Here is a 7,196-nt window from a genome sequence, read left to right on the forward strand (position 1 = left end):
AAATGAACACAATACCCCCAAAACTTTTAAAATGACTAAAACACCATTGAAACCTCAAAAATTACCAAAACACCCTCGAAATCTCTAAAAATGACCAAAATATCTCCAAAACCTCTAAAATGACCAAAATATCCCAAAACATAAAAAAATTACTAAAATAACCCAAAAACCTCTCAAATGACCAAAATGCCCTAAAACCTCTAAAATAACCAAAAGTACCTTAAAACCTCTTAAATGACAAAGAAAACTCATAAAACCTCAAAAATGACAAAAAAAATACCTTGAAAACTCTAAAATGACCAAAACAAATGCACTGAAACCACAAGAATGACCAAAATACATTCATAAATGAGCAAAATACCTCTAAAACCTCTAAAATGACAAAAAATAATTCTAAAACCACTATAATAATAAAAATACCCTCAAATTTACTAGAATGACCGAAATACCTCCCCTCCCTCCCCATCCCCCCTTGGGAACTATTAAAATGACCAAAATACCCCCAAATTTTCAAAACAACCAAAAATACACCAAAATCTCTTGACTGACCAAAATAATCTCGAAACCTTCAAAACGACCAAAATACCCCCAAACTTGTAAAATGATTTTAACAAATACCCTAAATCACAAAAATGCCCTTAAATCCTCTAGAATGAGCTCAAAAAAAAAAAACCCTAAATCCACTAAAATGACCAAAATATTACAAAATCGCTAAAATGATCAAAATACCTCAAAACGTATAAAATGATTAAAATGCCCCCAAAATCGCCAAAATGATAAAAATATCCTCAAATCCTCTAGAATGAGTAAAAAAATAATTTTGAAACCTCCAAAATCACCAAAATACCCCAAAATTATCAAAATGACTAAACTACCTTGAAACTTTTAAACTGGCCTAAAATATCCGAAACCTTCAAAATAACCAAATGTGTCAGTTTATTTTGTGTCATTTAGTGGCTTTAGGGGTATTTTGGCCATTTTTATGGTTTTAGGATATTGTTTTTACAATTTTAGGGGTTAAAGAGTATTTTGGCCATTCTAAATATGTTAGTATATTTTGGTCATTTTGGACATTTTAGAGGTTTTTGGGTATTTTGGCCAGTTTAGAGGTTTCATGGGCATTTTTGTTCATTTTGAGGTTTCAAGGATTATTTTTTTTTTTTTTTCATTTTGAGATTACATGAGTATTTTGGTCATTTTAGAGGTTTCAAGATTTTTTGCTCATTTTAGAGGATTTGAGGGTATTTTGGTCATTTTTGCGATTTCTAGGCGTATTTTAATCATTTTATACGTTTGGGTTTTTTTTTTCAAGGTATTGGTTTTTTTTTTTTTTGTTTGTTTGTGCACTCATTCTAGTGGTTTCAATGGTATTTTGGTCATTTTAAAGGTTTCGGTGTATTTTGGTCATTTTACAGGTTTCAAAGCATTTTGGTCATTTTAGATATTTTTGGCTCTTTTGGTTATTTAAGTGGTTTTAGAGGTTTTTTTTTTTTTTTTTTTTATCATTTTGAGGTTTTAGGATTATTTTGGCCATTTTAGTAATTCTAAGGGTATTTTCATCATTTTAGAGATTTTAGGACTATTTTGGTCATTTTTGAGGTGTTGGGGGTGTTTTGATTATTTTCATAAGATTTAAGGTTTTTTTCTGGTAATTTTGGAGGTTACATGGGTAGTTTGGTCATTTTCTAGATTTCAATTTTTTTTTTTTTTGAGGTTTTAGGGGTAATTTTGGGTCTTTCAAGGTTATTTTTTGGTTCAAGGGTATTTTTGGCATTTTTTGGAGTTAAGGCTATTTTCAATCAATTTGTTATTATAATAATTTAATTATTTCTAAGAATGTTTATTTATCAATTATATGAATGTTACTTTCTTGGATTATGATTGGAATGTAATTTTATGAACCAAATACCTTAATGTCATATTAAAATAATGTGATTACATGAATCTAAGATTATAATAATGTAACATTACGCCTTGATATAATATCAAGCGAACCAAATGACCCCTTAGGATGAAGATGAATCATATGCAGCCATATGACCAACAAAGAAACAAAAAGAAGAAATCAAAAATGAAAAAATGACGTTCAAAGAACAAAGAAAACGTCTTCACTCCTAACTCAAATTTCAAAAGAGTGTCTGCCTACGTCATTTCTCATAATTTATTCTTTCCCAGGGTCCAATCATGTCAGTAATCAGAGAGGCTGCTTTATCCTCTTTGTTTGGGGTGCTGTTTGACAAGTTAACCTCCTATTATTTGTTAAAGATCTTTCAACAAGAGCAAGTTCATGCTGACCTCAACAAGTGGAAGATAATGTTAATGAAAATCCATGCAGTTTTGGATGATGCAGAAGAGAAGTGGGAGACAAGTAGGTTGGTGAAAATTTGGCTGGACGACCTGGAAGACTTGGCTTATGATGCGGACGACATCTTGGACGAGTTTGCTACTGAAGCTTTGCAACGTGAGTTGAACCCAAAACCTAACAAAAGTAAGGTACGGAAGATCATAGATGCTTGTGTTGGTTCGAATCAAAGTTTTATTACGTTGATGCGGTCCAAGATTGCAAATATTGACTCAAGACTACAAAGAATTATGAAAGATAAGAATGATTTGGAATTGAGAGAAAACACTGGGGGAAAGACTACAACAACAAGATCAAGGGTGCCCACAACTTCTCTGGTGAATGAACGTCATACTTATGGCAGGGAGGAAGATAAAAAGGCTATTATCAAATTGTTGCTGAGCAGTGAATTTAGTGATGCTCAACTCTCTGTGATTCCCATAATTGGTATGGGAGGATTGGGTAAAACAACTCTTGCCCAACTAGTCTACAATGCTGAAGATGTGACCCATTATTTTGATTTGAAAGCATGGGCTTTTGTTTCAGAAGATTTTGACATTGTAAGGGTGACAAAAGCAATTCTACAATCTGTCACTTCTAAGCATTGTGATGCTAGTGATTTAAACTTAATACAAGTCAAATTGAAGGAGAAATTATACAACAAGAAGTTTCTACTCATCTTGGATGATGTATGGAATGAAGACTACGATGATTGGACTAAACTATGTTGTCCTTTTGAATTTGGGGCTCCAAGAAGTACGATTATTGTCACAACTCGAAATTATGGTGTTTCATCAACAGTGGTTACTACTCCAGCTTATGAGTTGAAAGAGTTATCAAGTGATGCTTGTTGGCACCTATTTATCCAACATGCATTGGGGGCAAAAAAGCTTACAGCTCATCCAAAACTTGAAGAAATTCGTTGGGAGATTTTATTAAGGTGCAAGGGGTCACATTTGGCAACAAAAGTACTTGGAGGTGTTTTACGCACTAAACACAATCATGATGAGAGGGAAAATGTCACGCAAAGCAAGATCCGGGATATTCCAAGAGAGACAAACGGTACTATTCCTGTTCTTAAATTGAGCTACCAATACCTCCCTTCACATTTAAAGCGGTGCGTTGCCTACTGTTCATTATTCCCGAAGGATTATGAATTTGAGGAGAATGAGCTTGTCTTGTTATGGATGGCAGAAGGTTTGGTTCAAGAAACTGAAAGAAACAAGTTGATGGAAGATCTTGGTAGTGAGTATTTTCGTGATTTACTAAGGAGATCATTCTTTCAACAATCAAGCAATAATGGATCACTCTTTATCATGCATGATCTCATTAGTGATCTAGTTGAATGGGCAGCAAGAGGCTTGTGCTATAGAATGGAAGATACATTGGGCAATAATAAGCAACCCGAGATTTCTACAAAGGTACGACATTTCTCTTACATTCAAGGTGATTATGATGGCATCAAAAAGTTTGAAGACTTCTCCAAAAATATGCACCTACGAACGTTCCTACCCATTCCAAGAAATTCCTCGAGCTACATAACAAATTATGTTCCTAATTGTTGGCTACCACAATTAAGATGCTTAAGAGTATTATCTTTATGTGGGTATGAAATCATTGAGCTACCAAGTTCAATTGGTGATCTAAAACATCTTAGATACCTTAACCTTTCTAATACTCCAATTAGAAGTTTACCAGAATCAATAAGTTCTTTATACAATTTGCAGACATTGATATTGAAAGATTGTTGCAATCTCACAAAGTTACCAGAGAAAATTAGGAATCTAGTCAATCTTCGACAGCTCAACATTACAAATGCAAATTCAATTAGGGAGATGCCGGTGGGAATTGAAGAATTAAAGAATCTACAAACACTATCTAATTTTGTTGTGGGGAAAGGTACTAGATCAAAGATAGGAGACTTGATGAACTTAGAGTTTCTTCAAGGAAGACTTTGCATTTCAAGTTTGGAGAATGTGCTTGATGTCGAGGATGCAAGAAGGGCCAATTTAAATGGTAAGAAGAATTTAGATGCACTAGTGATCAAATGGGGTTCTCCACATGATCATTTACAAGATGCAAGAGTTGCAATAGATATTCTTGACATGCTACGGCCTTGGACAACTGTTAAAGAACTTTCAATTGGTGGCTATATTGGTGAGAAATTCCCAACATGGTTAGGAGATCCCTCCTTTTCTAATATTGTGGATCTAAGGATTGTAACATGTGAAAAATGCATGTCCTTGCCTGCTATTGGACATCTATTCTCCCTCAAATTTCTTGTCATTATGAACATGGCTAAGGTGCGGAGCATTGGCCAAGAGTTTTATGGGGAAGGTCACTTTAAACCTTTTCAATTCTTAGAAAAACTTCACTTTGTGAATATGCAAGAATGGCAAGATTGGATTCCTTATGGAGTTGAGTACAAAGAATTCCCTTGCTTGCGTGAGCTTATTATCTCTCAATGCCCTAAATTGCAAGGTAAATTGCCATGCCATCTCCCATTTTTGGAAAAATTTTCTATTAGTAATTGTGAGCAGTTGGTTGTTTCAATTCCAAGCTGTCCAATGCTCCATGAATTAGAAATTGTAGGGTGCAAAGAGGTGGTGACCAAAAATATGGATGACTTGTTCTTGCTAAAGTCAATTATTTTTTCTATTCTTGGTCTTAAAAGCTTAACAAAAGAGTTCATGAAAGGGTTAGCAAAGGTTGAAAACCTAAAGATAAATGATTGTAATGAGCTGACATCTTTGTGGCAAGATAGTCTCACTTCCCTTGATAGGCTGGAAATCTGGTTGTGCCCTAGTCTCATTGACATCAGCTTGCCATCTACCTTAAAGGTATTGTATATTAAAGGTTGTGGTGCTTTAAAATCCTTGCCAATGTCCAATTGTACATGCTTGGAATGTGTAACTATTGAGGAGTGTAATTCTTTGACGTTCATTTCAAGACGCCAGCTACCTCCAACTTTGAAAAGGCTAAAGATACAAAGTTGTGAGAATTTGCAGCTTTTGATAGATGAGGGAGAGGCAGCTACTTTATTAACGAAAGTGGAGAGTATTGACAGTAACGCATCTCTTCTTGAGCACTTGTTTATTAGTGACTGTCCATCTTTAAAATGTGTATCATTAAGCGGTGACCAATTTGCATCGCTTAAACACCTTGAGATTTGGACATGCTCTAAGCTAACATCCTTATTATCAAGAGACCAGTTACCTATGGCCCTTAAATACCTAAAAGTATATAATTGCCCAAAATTAGAGTTAATAGCAGACAAGTTACACAATAATGCGTCTCTTGAATATCTTAAAATCAGTAATTGTGAAGAGATTAAATTCTTACCAGAGGGCCTACACAAACTTTGCCACCTCAATGAGATCCACATAGAAAACTGTTGTAGTCTTGTTTCATTCCCGGATGGAGGGTTTATCCCCACTCACCTGAGAAATCTTTGGATCATTCACTGTGAGAAACTAGAGGCGTTGCCCCGCATGCATAACCTCACTTCTCTTCAAACATTATTTATACATGATTGTCCAAGCATCGTATCCTTTCCAGATGAAGGCTTCCCCACCAATCTAAAGGAACTTTCGTTGAGAAGGGTGACTAACTGTAAGCAAGTATTTGAGTGGGGATTGCACAAACTCACGTCTCTTAGATGTCTCTCCATTCATGGTAATGAATTTCAAGATTGGCAGTCGTTTCCTAAGGAGGAAGATGGGAAGATGATGATGCTGCTTCCTACCTCTCTCACCTCGTTATGGATCCTGAATTTTCCAAATATAGTGTTACTATAATACTATCCTCCAAAACCTTTCAAAACCTCTCTGCTCTTGAAGATTTGTGGATCTCCAACTGCCCCAAACTTGCATCCCTCCCAGAGAAGGGCCTACCTCCTTCACTTCTACAACTTTATATTTACGATTGTCCAGTGCTGAAACAGCGTTGCAAGAAAGACAAAGAGGGAGAGTGGTTCAAGATCAATAACATCCCTTGCGTTGAGATTGATTATCGGTCCATCTATGAGATGGAGGAGGAGGAGCAGCAATAATTGTGTAAAACAGAGGGCAAAACATACAAAAATATACATATTTACTCCTTCAAGGTACAACATTTAGAAATTCCAAGGTATATTTATGCAATATGATTTTTAAAAATCTGAACCCTAACCCAAGCTAATTCTTGTAGTGTTGCAGCAGATGCTATTTTCTGAACCTGAACGTTCTTCACTTGCGTGGCTCCTTCCTCCTTAGCATGGCTCCAGATATTTATGTATGAGTTCAATTTTTTTTTTTTTCTTCTTACAATTGTGCTTCTAGCATTTTGAAGTTTTAGCTCATCAAAATCTCTTACAGTTTTCAATTTGTTTCAATTATATGAATCTTTACATATAATTGAAACGATTGAATGGGGAACCAAATTGCAATAGGCTGTTATGGTTGGATGGCTTTGTTGAAATCTATAGCCCTTTATCAGACAATTTGTGAAGCCATGTCCTTTGTATTATGAAAGGCAAAGTGGCTACACTACCAAGCTGGGAGATACAAGCTGTTAAGAAAGACAATGCTTGATGTACTGTGTTCTCGATTTTCTAAGTTCTCAGCTTGCTGTTTGATGCACATAGCCTGGCCCTCTCCTTATGCAACTTTTATGTTAAATACTGATGACAAGTTCAAGCTTAATAGTTTAGAAAATATAATTAAGGATGCTGTTGACCTCCCACCATTTTGACTAACGGGTTGAAAATTGTTGTTGAAACTTTACTTTCAGCCATCAAATAACCCTGGCTAAAAGAATAATTTGGACAGCATTGCACTTTGAGCTGAAATCATAGCTTTAAGATATACCACTTTAG

The 7,196-nt window shown here is 35.3% G+C and overlaps 1 pseudogene; it reads left to right on the forward strand.

Moving 5' to 3' along the window:
• The first annotated feature begins 2,184 nt into the window (after positions 1–2,184).
• Positions 2,185–6,392, forward strand: LOC142615070 (putative disease resistance RPP13-like protein 1; annotated as a pseudogene).
• Positions 6,393–7,196: the final 804 nt, after the last annotated feature.

The sequence above is a fragment of the Castanea sativa genome, chromosome 11 (assembly GCF_040712315.1).
Source record: "Castanea sativa cultivar Marrone di Chiusa Pesio chromosome 11, ASM4071231v1".
Classification (NCBI taxonomy): Eukaryota; Viridiplantae; Streptophyta; class Magnoliopsida; order Fagales; family Fagaceae; genus Castanea; species Castanea sativa.